The sequence below is a fragment of the Pinus tabuliformis genome, chromosome X (assembly GCF_031772625.1).
Source record: "Pinus tabuliformis cultivar Carrire ecotype Pingquan chromosome X, CPIR1, whole genome shotgun sequence".
Lineage (NCBI taxonomy): Eukaryota > Viridiplantae > Streptophyta > Pinopsida > Pinales > Pinaceae > Pinus > Pinus tabuliformis.
In genome coordinates this window covers 1,058,020,534-1,058,034,147 of record NC_142308.1, presented here as the reverse complement: position 1 = coordinate 1,058,034,147, position 13,614 = coordinate 1,058,020,534, and the positions used below count along the sequence as shown (strand labels likewise).

The following is a 13,614-nucleotide window of genomic DNA, read 5'->3' as shown; positions in this document are numbered from 1 at the left end:
CTTAAAAATACGGAAATGCCAAGTGTATTTCTTGCAACATACCAATCAATATCTATAAAGAACAATAGTTAACTCGAATAATTTTGAGCCTGAATTTAAATCCAATAAAAAAAGGATCCAATACATTTTAATTAAATTATTAACTGCTTCAAAACTAAGCTGAAGAACCACTCTCACCATTGTCTTGGTGGACTTAAATCATGGTTTTTTCTTTCTGCAAAACATGAAGTCGCCACCTTTTTCTTTGAACCAAAGCTAATACCCATCCAGGTATATGTTTGTAAATATTAAAAATATGGGAATTACAAGGGCATTCCTCGAAGAATGCCAAATAATATCTATAAAGAATAACATTTAACTCATAACTTTATGCTTGAATTTAAATCCAATAAAAATGGAACTGTTACCCACTCATATGTGGATAACCCCTACGAGAAATTGTTTCTCCTATTGTTTCAAACTGTCATCCAGCAGCCCTATCATGATCCACAGACAGCCAGTCTCGTAAGCCTCTCGTCCACCCTCCGGTTAGTGTGTTCTTTCATCTAGCCAACTCATCTAATGAAGGTGGGTTATCTAGTATGAGGTACATTAACCAATTTTGTATTGGCAAGTGCTTTCATTTAATGTTTAAGGGCATTCACGTATGGATCACAGGTTGAATTAGATGATAGACTACTTTTAATTGTACATTTGTTCCCTTGCTTCAATTTGGCTGTTATCACTTTCCCCTAGTCTAGTGTGACCTTTCTCTCACTATCTAGGAGAGGCAAAAATATGAGGCTCTGATGATGGTAGTGTTACGGTGTTACCCACTACCGGTGGGTGACCCTTATAGTGTTAGTTTTTGGTAGCATCGAACAGGTGTTCTAGTCTCTATTTGTGTTGGAGAAGCTAAAGAACATGAGATTTCCAAAGCCAAGAAAACGTTTGGGGAGAAAACACCTAGAGACTGCTCAATTAAGTTAATTGATCAACAACTAAAAAATGCCTAAGTCTAACCAATGTCACATGATCCGGGTTCAAGTTCGAGTTCAAAAATGATTAGGTTTGGTTTGAGTTTGATTTTTTTGATGAGGTTCAGATGAAGTTCGCCATTAAGTTTGTCTATATATATACACATATATTAATTTAAAATGAATTATAGGATAAAATAGTAATAAATCAACATCAATAAACATAAGAAATGCTATCACAAACTTGGAAACTGCAAGGATAAATTACAAGCTTGAGTTGTGACATGAAGTTATGAGTTTTGATCTATGGACTTGGTCAATAGCTGAGCTTCGATGAGGTTCGCCAAACCTAAAAAAAAATTCAAGGTTCGCCAAAATTCAAACCTTATGGTTAAATTTTGACGAACCTTGTGACATAGAGTCTAACTTAGGAAATTTGATTAATTAACAAAATAATTGAGAAAGATCGAGAAATCTCTATAAATTCACATGGATCAAGTTTGAGATGATCTTAGATTTTGATAACGATTTAATCATGGTTGTTGGTGATCCAACAATAGACTATAAGAGTAGATTGAAGGGATGGAGATAGACACATCGAAGAGGGAGAGTGAGTTCCTTGGTAGATTGATCTATCCAATGCAGTTATTAGGCAAGGAAGTTATCTTGGGCCAAAGAAATAGTGATTGAGGAAGCAACATAGCCATTTCCGAAAGAGATTCCCAGCAGCAATAGTAGGAAGGCCAAAATATTTCTACAGAGAGGCCAAATAGCTAGTGCGAGCAAGCAGAAATCGACTGTGAGTTGTCGAAAGAGGGTTTGCAGAGTTGTCAGAGGTCAGATCGAGTTCCAGATAAGGACTTTCGGAAGGTTGAGCAAGTTTCCTAGTTGAGGTGTTACAGGTAGTTTAAGGACCGAAGGAGGAATTCCAGAGGCAAGTAGGAGAAGATCTGTGCATTTTCCAAGGAAGTGCAAGTAGCAAAAGAAGGCCCGCAGAAAAGAGAGGAGAATTCCAGTTTATTTCCCAATTTTTGAGTTTTCACAGAGATGACCACAACAAGTCTTAGAGATCAGGATAGACTTGATGGAGCCTCTAGCTTTGGTGTATGGAAGGCTAGGATGAATTTTCTATTGGATGAGCATGGACTAAAGGAGTTTGTGGAAAGTGTTATTGTCGTACCAATAGAGCCTCAACAATAGGCAACCTATAAGAAATAAATGGCCAAGGCTAAGAGGATGATCCTAGATGGAGTGCAGGATCATATCATTGAACATATTGCAGAAAAGGCAACAACAAAGGAAATGTGGGATGTCGTTGTGAAGCTATACCAGGATCCATTAGAGAATCAGAAGATGATTCTCAAGGAGAAGTTGAGGACCACAAAAATGTTGAAGGGTGAAGGCGTGACTCCTTATCTCACAAGAATTCGAGATGTCTGTGATGAGCTAGCAGCAGTAGGTGAGAAACAAGAGGACAGTGAACTTGTGCAAATAACACTAAAAGGGGTTTACCAAAGAGTGGACAAAATTCGTTCAAGGAATTAGTGGATGAGATAAATTCCTTGATTGGGAATGCCTATGCAGCAATTTCACACAAGAGGAGCTAAGGCTCAGTCGTGTCCAAGGTACTAACAACAGTAGTAGCAAAGGGCCAAAGGTTGATAAAGTGGAGGAGAACATAGCCCTTGCATCCAAAGGGAAGGCAAAGAAAGGTCCTGTTGTTGCCTCGCTTACACACCTAAGTTAATGTGGGAAAAATCCTCAACCCCACTAGGTGTGGCCTTGGTGGAAAATCTTAGAGAAAGGGTTGTCACTTAATCCCAACTCTCTTTGTCTAAGTTCTCTCCTAGATAAAGCCAAGGGGGTGGACCCTGTTGCACTCAAATTGTCAAAGTTCCAAGGAAAGCGGAAGTACAAAAGTTTTCAACAAGGATCGGATCAAATATCAGCAATCCATGTGTCATGATTATCCCATTCTGCAAGTTATGTAATGTAAATGATCTTAGTAAAACCTTGAGTTTATGTAAAACCTAGGTAAGCCTATAATTTGATGATGAATTCCATCCTAGGAGGTTTTTTAACCTTGTCGATTACCTGTGTTTCTAACCACAACTAATTAGAAGAGTTTTTTATTCCAGCTTAAACCCCAAAGCTAGGGTGAAAATTTATTGTCGAATTATTAGGTGAGCCTTAGTGTTTTTGGTTGAGTCTTATGTAAAAGTGGTTTGAGAATAATTTAAGCTAGTTCGCTTAATTATTTTATTACAAATAACTTGGTTTACTAGATCATATTGTGTCGCAGATAGGTTATGTGTCTTGAGGGTCTAAGCCAAATGTGTATTCCCTCTTTGAGTCTTTGTAAATGAAAAATCTTATGTATTAGAGGGTTGGAAAAATAATTAAATCCCCTTCTATGTAAATTAATTAATTTTTCTAGCAAAAATAAAATTAAATCCTAAGCCAGAAAATTAATTAATTAGAGTCAGATTTAAATTGCCTTAGGAAAATAAATTCTCCAAATGGAAAATTTGGACCCTTGGACCTTGGTAGTTAAGTCAAAGCCAAATTTTTTAGGAAATTAGCTCAAAATAATTAATTTTGAGTTAATTAAAATGGAATTAAATGATAAATTCGAAAATTCCTCAAAAATAAAAAATCAAGTGGCAAGATTAAAAGATCTTAGAATATTGTTGTTGAAGCATTTTTGTAAACTATTGTCCCACTAGGAACTATTATTCTGCTATAATAAAAGACTTTAGGGTACAACTCGAGGTGTTCTTGTTCGTTGATCTATGCTATGTATTGACTACGAGATTCCTATGTTGTGCTTCATGTGATTATTTTGAGATAATACATAGTGTTTGCAGGTACTCAATCCTTGGTCTCCAAGTTCATAGAATGTGGGCAAGAATCATTTTGCTTGGATCTCTAGTTTTTATATAGTGGATTAAATCTTCACTAAGGCTATAGTGAGCATAAATTTTTTGAAACATTTCTTGTCATTCTTCAAAGGAAAAATATAATAAAAAAATTAAATTCTCAAAATCTATTTGAAAGCCTTGTATAATTTGTAAAATAATTTTGTAAATTTATATTGTAAATTATTTTGCTAATTAGGTCTGGGGATTTTAGATATTTTGTATATATTTGGAGTTTGGGTGTTTTATTTTTGCAGGTTGAATCAATGGATCAAGTGGGAGAAGGGCTAGATCTAGGCCCTTGAGGTTAAGATCTAGTCTCTTGGAAATTTTGCAGGGCTACCCACGGAAGGATTTTGAGAAAATCAAAGAGCTGAAGCATATAAAAAATTAGGTAAGGGTTTCAAAGTTTTCAGGGTTTCCAACCCCGGTTTTCCCTCCAAAGCCTCAGCATCTCTCCTCTAGCCCGCAACGTCTTGGTTTCTAGCCATCCTAGGGTTAGCTGTGATCCTTAGGGGCTATGGCTTCCATTCTTTGCCCTAGCTGCAAGCCCAAAAGGCCTTGCAGCCTCCTCCGCAGCTCCCTAGGCCTACCGTAGGCCTCTCCTCCTCTTGGCCCTCCTTCCCTTGGCCTCCTCCCCCTCGGCCCTCCTCCGCTAGCCCTCCTAGGCCTCTCCTCCTCCTCCCTTCTCCTCTAGCCGCAACTCTCTAAGGGCTTGCGACAGGCCTTTGTGGCCTTGAAACCCTAGGTCATATTCCCTAGCGCTTTGTTAAGTTTAGGTATGTTCTATGCTTAAAGCAATTTATTTCAATTTTCACAGTTAGCTCAATATCTTTTCCAAATTAGCAATCACATTAACATAATAGTAAATTGCAGATAGAACATAAACATAAATCGCAAAAGACAAGCCAAGACAAGAGGACTCAAGATGTGGCACTAGCCAAGGACAAACCCTAATGTGGGGAAACCCTTCATCAATTCTTCTTATATGTTCTTCAATAGTTCAACACGGAGAGAGATAGTACATTTACAATAGAAGTCAACACTTTGACTTATCTAAATAAGAGCATGAATCATCTCTAATAAGATGATACATGAGGTAGCTGAACTCAGTTGAAGACATGTTGCTTCAACCGATTCTCCACGGTGGCTCCATCACCATGTTGCACCTATCATTGTGTTGCACCTCATCATCATGTTGCACCTCACTGTGTTGCACCCATCATCACTATGCTAGACCTCATTACCATGTTGCACACATCAGTGCTGCCTCATACTGTACCTCACGGTGCCCATCATGCTGCATCTCATAGTAGCATTTAATATCACTGTACTGCTCTTAGCAAGTGCTGCACACAACATGCTATACTTCTTCTTCATTACGATGCCCATCATTATGCAACAACATTCCACATCATGTTGCACCTTATCACAATGCTGTCACATCTCATATTACTGTACCTTCCTGCCACAGTTGTCCTATGTGTTTTCTGCACCATGATGCCACAGTGTTGTCCCATGTGCTTGTTGCACCATGCTGCCATAGTGTTGTCCCATGTGCTTGTTGCACCATGCTGCCACAACTGTCCCATGTGCTTGCTGCACCATGCTGCCACATTGTTCTCCCATGTGCTTGCCATGAACCATTGTTGCTCCATGTATTTGTTGCACCAAGTACCATTGCTGCACATGAACATTGCTGAACCATGAGTTGATCTAAATCTAGTCGCAACATTGACCCAAACACACCACACTTGTTGTTGTTGTGATATTGACTGGTTAGGGCACCTCAGGCTGCTACAACAACCCTTAAACAGTCACCCAAACAACCCTTAATCTCTGCGACCTGCTCTAGAGTGAACCCTCTGCCTCCACGCTAAAGAGTAGGGCATAACATGACCCTAAAACAGCCCATGCTGTCCCTTACTATGGTGGTATGGCCGGCGGCCTACCACATAGCCTTGTTGTAGCTTACGAACCACACATCAAGCCCAAAACAGTCACCCACTTGCTAACACTGAGCTCCTCCTCTACTTGGCCTAGCAGCCTTCCCTCTCGGATCTATCTCAGCCCTAAGATAGTCATCAAATGCACCTCAGCCTCCTGTAGCAGAACTCCTCGGCCCTCATTCCAACAATCCGATCATCTCCTGCGGCTAGGGCATCATAGACCTGTCACTAGGGCAGGACATACCTATGTATAGGCCTTCTTGACGGTGTTATATCTCCATGGATGGATTGCGGCTAGGCTCCTTTAGGCAGCGTATAGAAGTAGTGATCTTCTCTCTAGAACTACGGGTAGACCATCCTTTAGTACTACGGCTAGGGCAACTAGATTAGCCTCCTTTCCTCCTGCGTCTAGGGCTTCATCCTCCCAGATTTCTCTTCCACTAAAACCTAAAACAAGTGGAGAGAAATCAAGAGTGAAGTGTGTGTACAAATGATTATCAAGTCACCTCCTTTTATACTAAAACGTTGAGCACATGTGGGGTTTATTTGGTTGTTGGACGACCTTGACGAATTGTCCCATAACACAAATAAATTCATATCTTCATGAATACTTATCGGAATCAGATGATCTTTAGATCAATCCTACACCTCTCGATGAGAGGGATCCATGAAAAATATCAGCTGCCATTAATAAGATGACCCACACGGAGTTTGGCCCTAGTTTCCAATTTTAACACTCCCTCTCAACTAGGGAGAACTCCATTCGCTAATCCATCTGCCAGACTATACTATCTCTGCCATCAGTGCCCTGCACTACTTTTCTCTGCACCGCTCTATTATGCTTTGCTCTACTGAACCATGAAGTATAAGAATTGATCGAGAATGTCTCATACTGTTCTCTTCGAAGTCAGTGCCATATGAAGAGAGTGTGTCATACCACTCTTACTGATCCCAGATCAGTACCAAGAGAGAGTGAGTTATATCACTCTTACTGACCCAAAGTCAATTTCATTGATCCCAGATCAATATCACAAGAGAGTGTCTCAAACCACTCATACTGATCCCAGATCAGTTCCAAAAGAGAGTGAGCTATATCACTCTTATTGACCCGAAGTCAGTTCCAATTGATCCCATATCAATGTAGGTCATCCTAGAATAGGGAGTACGGTAGATACAACGATGCGTCCATCGATAGTACTACTATGGTCCTTAACCCCATTTCCCTACTCATTGGCCAAATGAGAGGTACTTCCCATGAGTCCCAAACTGCATGGGTAGGATGCCTCGATAGGAGAACCACTCATCCTGTCCATAAGTCGCCATGGGGTATCAGAGGGGAAGGCTGAACCATTCACATTCACCCTGTACACAACGCACCATTAGGGGAGGGTGAGTTGCCCTATGGATGCTTGTTGCTCCAAGAAGTACCCCAAGCCCCCCCGGAGCTCCCAGAGCTCAATGCATGCATCATACAGGACCCTCATAAGAGGGTCTCTCAACGACTCCAAGTCGTTTTGGAAAGTCACAAATTTGACCTTTCCTTGGGGTTTCGAGTCTCGACAAAATGTCTGCGACTTGCACATCAGTCCCAATACGATGGAGCCTTCTTGCTCATCGATGAACCATATCCCAGATAAGGTAGTACCTGATGTCTATATGCTGGAGCAATCATAGAATACGGGATTCTTCAACAATCGAATCCATCATGTGTACAAACAGCTCACTAAAGCGCTTCCACAACCAGGCAACTTCACACGATATCATACTCGTACCTATGTATTCGACCTCAGCAGTGCTCAATGTAACCGTCTTCTACTTCCTGCTCATCCCAGATATCGAGCAGAACATAAAGAGAACCAACACCCAGAAGTGCTCTTGCGATCCTCCACACTACCTGCCTAATCAACTTCAGAATAATCATGCAGCTTCACATTTCCGGCAGTGTATCTCAATCTATGAGAGATTGTGCCCTGAAGATATCTCAAATGATTCTTGGCACCAATCTAATGAGGCTCAACCAAGTATGAGCCCAACATGCTAACTGTAAAACATATATCCGAATGAAAGTTCACCAAGAACATCAATGCGAATGAGTTTATGAAACTCAGAGGCATTTCCCAAATCTAGTCCGGCATCACTACCACATAACTTCTAAAAGTTAAGCTCCATCGAGGTAGTCACGGGCTTGCAGTTCACCATTCCAAATCTGGAATTCAACTCCCTCTTACTTTTGCAAATGAGAGGGTCTTCACCTATCAAAAAAAGGTCGTCCTCATAAGGTGCCAGTATGAGAGGTCTATTATCCACAACCTTCAAGCAATGGTTTGGATCGGCTTCACTCCTAGTGAATCTTAGCTTCATTAGACAACTATCAATCCTCTCATATCAAGCCTGGGGTGTTAGCTCTAAATCATAGAGAGCTTTCTTCAACCTGCATACATGAGATTCCTGATCATGAATCTCAAACCCCTCGGGTTGTTCCAAACCTGTGGACCTACTACATGAGGGGAATGGTCCCCTTGTAATATTTTCCTTCAGTACATCTCGAACATGTACCTTCATGCTCTTTTTGAATTCAGGCATCCCTGTCACCATCTGACTTACATTGGGTAGGGCCCCATAATAAGCAGACCTTCAGTGCTATAGACGAGATGTGTCAACTAACATGGTCCCCAATGGACTTCGTGCAACTTGATACAAATTGCCAACCCTAAACCCATGAGTAAAGGCATCTTTGGAAAATCTATTTTCAAACACGTACCTTTCCATCGATGAATGCCACCATGAAACCTTGGACTTCTATTACCAAAATGGACACCAGGTTCTTCTTGCGATCAAGTACATGAATCGAGTTACCCGCGATCAAGTACATGAATCGAGTTACCCTCATTCAATTGAGGGGTTACATTCCCTACACCCTTTCCGGGATAGGTGGCATTGACTCCAAGTATAATCCCACGATTGTTTCCATCTCTACCGAATTAGAGAGAGCACCCTTCTATCCGATGAAGTGCCTTGAAGCACTACAATCAATAAGCCAGATTCCCAAAGAGTCTGGAAGAAAGGGCCAACAACATTTGATTCTTCATACCTAGGGTTCCTTGATTTCTTGAAAAGTCTGTTATTTCCTTGATGACCTGTATTCCTTTGATCATTGAAGATGTCCCTGTAATGATTGTTTTTATCATCAAGTGATGTGTCCCTACCATTCGAACACTCCTACACATAATGGCTGAACTTATTGCAAGCAAGGAATCTGCCTTTCCTTCCACCCTTAGATCTGGACTTCCCATTGAAGTGATCTTTAGGTAGGCCATCAGATGCTTCCACTGTGCCACTCAGATAATATTCTCTGCTTCAACTTCACCCTTGGTGAATTTGAAGAGGGATGAAGAATCCATTGATCCTTTTGTCCTTTCCAACTGTCTTCGGTGATTGCTCTTTCACTCTTGCTTGGGCTTTGTCTTCACCTCAGCTCTGATACCATGTTAAGTTTAGGTACGTTCTATGCTTAGAGCAATTTATTTCAATTTTCACAGTTAGCTCAATATTTTTTCTAGATTAGAAATCACATCAGCATAATAGTATATTGCAGATAGAACATAAACATAAATCGCAGAAGACAAGCTAAGACAAAAGGACACAAGATGTGGCGCTAGCCAGGGACAAACCCTAATGTGGGGAAACCCTTGATCAATTCTTCTTATATGTTCTTCAATAGTTCAACAAAGAGAGAGAGAGAGTACATTTACAACAGAAGTCAACACTTTGACTTATCTAAATAAGAGCATAGATCATCTCTAATAAGATGATACATGAGGTAGTTGAATTTAGTTGAAGACATGTTGCTTCAACATATTCTCCACGGTGACTTCATCACCATGCTGCACCTATCATTGTGCTGCACCTCATCATCATGCTGCACCTCACTGTGTTGCACCATGTTGCACCCATCATCACTATGCTGGACCTCATTACCATGTTGCACACATCAGTATTGCCTCATACTGTACCTCACTGTGCCCATCATGTTGCATCTCATAGTAGCATTTAATATCATTGTACTTCTCTTAACAAGTGTTGCACACAACATGCTATACTTCCCTTCATTACGATGCCCATCATTATGCAACAACATTCCACATCATGTTGCACCTTATCACAATGTTGTCACATCTCATACTGCTATACCTTCCTGCCATAGTTGTCCCATGTGTTTGCTGCACCATGTTGTCCCACGTACTTGTTGCACCATGCTGCCACAATGTTGTCCCATGTGCTTGTTGCACCATGTTGCCACATATCCCATGTGCTTGCTGCACCATGTTGCCACACTATTGCCCCATGTGCTTGCCATGAACCATTGTTGCTCCATGTACTTCCTACACCAAGTACCATTGTTGCACCATGAAATTATCTAAATCTAGTCACAACATTGACCCAAACACACCACACTTGTTGTTGTTGTGATATTGACTGGTTAGGGCACCTCAGGCTGCTGCAACAACCCTTAAACAATCACCCAAACAGCCCTTAATCTTTGCGGCCTTCTCTAGTGTGAACCCTCTACCTCCACGTTGAAGAGTAGGGCATAACATGACCCCAAAACAACCCATGTTGTCCCTTGTTGTGGTGGTCTGGCCTGCAGCCTACCACACAACCTTGCTGTAGCTTACGACCCACACATCAAGCCCAAAACAGTCACCCACTTGCTAGCATTGAGCTCCTCCTCTACTCGGCCTAGCAGTCTTCCCTCTCGGATCTGTCTCAACCCTAAGATAGTCATCAAATGCACCTTGGCCTCCTATAGCAGAACTCCTCGACTCTGGTCATCTCTTGCGGCTAGGGCATCATAGACCTGCGGCTAGGGCAGGACATACCTATGTATAGGGTAGCGAATATAGGCCTTCTTGACGGTGTTATATCTCCATGCGTGGATTGCAGCTAGGCTCCTTTAGGCAGCGTATAGAAGCAGTGATCTTCTCTCTAGGACTACAGGTAGACCATCCTTTAGGACTGCGGCTAGGGCAGCTAGATTAGCCTCCTTTCCTCCTGCGTCTAAGGTTTCATCCTCTTAGATTTCTCTTCCACTAAAACCCAAAACAAGTGGAGAGAAATCAAGAATGAAGTGTGTGTAGAAATGACTATCAAGTCACCTCCTTTTATACTAAAACGTTGAGCACATGTGGGGGTTATTTGGTCGTTGGCTGACCTTGACGAATTGTCCCATAACACAAATAAATTCACATCTCCATGAATACTTATCGGAATCAGATGATCTTTAGATCAAACCTACACCTCTTGATGAGAGGGATCCAAGAAAAATATCAGCTGCCATTAATAAGATGACCCACATGGAGTTTGGCCTTAGTTGCCAATTTTAACAGGTTTTCTTCAAGGCCTTTAAGCCCCTATCCTCCCCAATGCTAGCCTTGTTAGGCAGAGCGTTGGCCCTTTGTGGCCTTCCTTCATCTTTGAACCCTAATCTATCATTCTAGCCCTTTTATCCCCAAGAATTGGTTTTCCTTGTCCTTGTTTTGCCTCTTCTTGCCCCTTTTTGCCCTAATCTGCCCTTAAGCCTTATCTGAAATAATTTGAGGCTAAATACTTGGTGGTTTTGCAGGATTTGAGAATCAAAAATCTTGATTTTCAGGTGTTGTCTTGATCCAAAAATTTTGGGTCATTTGAGCAAATGCTTCTTCAAAGACTTAAGGCCTAGGGTTTGACCTCTAAACCCTATTTTATCTCTATTTTATTACAACAGTCAAATCATTAATGATTAAGCCCTAAAATCACATGTTTAATGGTCAAAATCACTCAAATTGTAAAATCTAAATTTTCATAAGTTTTGGCCACTTGGGCATCTTAAATTTGGCTTATATCTAACTTTAAAGCTTGCTCAAATTTACTGCATAACTGAAAAATTCAGATCTGAAGATTTCTGAAGCATACACCTAAATTGGATCAAAAACTTAAAAAATTTCAATCTCAGTGAATTTTTGCTATTTTTGGATATTTTGGGCATTGTCATAAGCTTGATTAGCTTGTTGATTTGTCACTGTTTCACTGCGGTAATAAACATATCAGTTCTAAAATTTGTTGAATCAAACTCTCTAAAGCCCTAAAATTCAAATTTTTCAAGTTCTACTACTTTTTTGCTATTTTTGGGCATATTGGTCATCTATTTTTTGCATCACTAGTTCGTTGATCTGTGATTATCTACTACTGTAAATTAAAAATCAGATCTGAAATATCACTGAATACATCATCATAAAGTGGACTAAACATGTTAATTTGCATTTGCTAGTCATTGGAAATTTTTATGTTTCATGTGTGAACAAATTTCATGGTTTGAAGTGGTTTCCTCACTACAGTCATAACATTGATAAAATCTGAAATTTCTAAACTATTATCGCTGATATAAACTGTCATAAATCTGAAATTGGCTTATCTCATCTTGGTTTCAAGGGTTGTCTAACGTTGTACTTGAAAATTGATTTTAATCTTGTTGATGAATAAAGTTGACTTGGGTTTCTAATTTTAAAGTAACATAGTATCTTGTATTGATAATTATTGGTGGATAAGTTGATTTACTTAAGCATCTTGTGGACTGACATATAGTTGAGTTTTGCACTTGTATCTGTTAGCATCTATCTCGTTTAAGATTGTTATCTCAATATTGGTAAGTACTCTTGATATAAGATAAATTCACAATAAGTACTTAAAGTAACTTACACAATCTTAACTCAAGATAGCTTTCACTCATCATATTTCATTAAACATACTAAGTCTAGATTGCATTAGTAATTTACCTCCTAGCATAAGCTAGGTTCATAGAAATATAGGGCAACCCTTCTCATATAGCTTGAGGGGCCTTGGCAACTCTTTGGTGGTTATCTCAATATTGGTAAGTACTCTTGATATAAGATAAATTCACAATAAGTACTTAAAGTAACTTACACAATCTTAATTCAAGATAGCTTTCACTCATCATATTTCATTAAACATACTAAGTCTAGATTGCATTAGTAATTTACCTCCTAGCATAAGCTAGGTTCATAGAAATATAGGGCAACCCTTCTCATATAGCTTGAGGGGCCTTGGCAACTCTTTGGTGGTTAACACAGAGACCTTACAGTCATCAGAGCTAAAATCTCTGTAGTGCCGGAGGCATCGAGTGATAGGAGCACAACAAAAGGTATCGTTAATCAGGCCCTAGCCTGATTCCTGTTGGCCTCCTTACCACAATCTACCTTGGAGCCCAGCATCAAAATAGTTAAGGGAAGGTTACATTTAGATTAGGCATGTAACTAAAAATAACCAAGATCACTACATCACACAGAGGTTATAAGGTTTGCATATCATTTAGGTTAGTCAATCATCTCAAGCAGTGGGTGTCCATTCGGTCATTTGGTTCCAGTTTACTATAACCAAGAATTCATAACTCCATTAAGACACTGATCTCACACTTTAAAATCTAATCGAATCAATAATCTTGCTTAAATTCAACCAAATGGCTAGGCCACTCATCCATGTCTCCCAAACAAGTTGGTATCCAACTTGTTTTCCTTCACCTCATTCCATAGGGACTACCCCCCATAGCCTGTTGTTGGGAGACAGCTAAAACAGAGTGGGCGGGGATTAGAGTGACAACGCCTGTCCTGAGCGTTGTCACAGTGCTTGTACAATCTAGGAGACAACATTTTTTGGTGTCGTTGTCGGGGACGGTTTTCCTATTGTCAGGGTTAACGATATTCCCATTACTAATCTCTCATTTTTCCATTTAGCCCA

At 40.2% G+C, this 13,614-nt stretch overlaps 1 protein-coding gene across 1 annotated transcript in view; it reads right to left on the bottom strand.

The window, feature by feature from the left end:
* Positions 1–13,614, bottom strand: part of LOC149143462 (synaptotagmin-5-like) — a 276,493-nt gene that overhangs the window by 16,758 nt on the left and 246,121 nt on the right. The gene's annotated exons all lie outside the window — the stretch shown is intronic.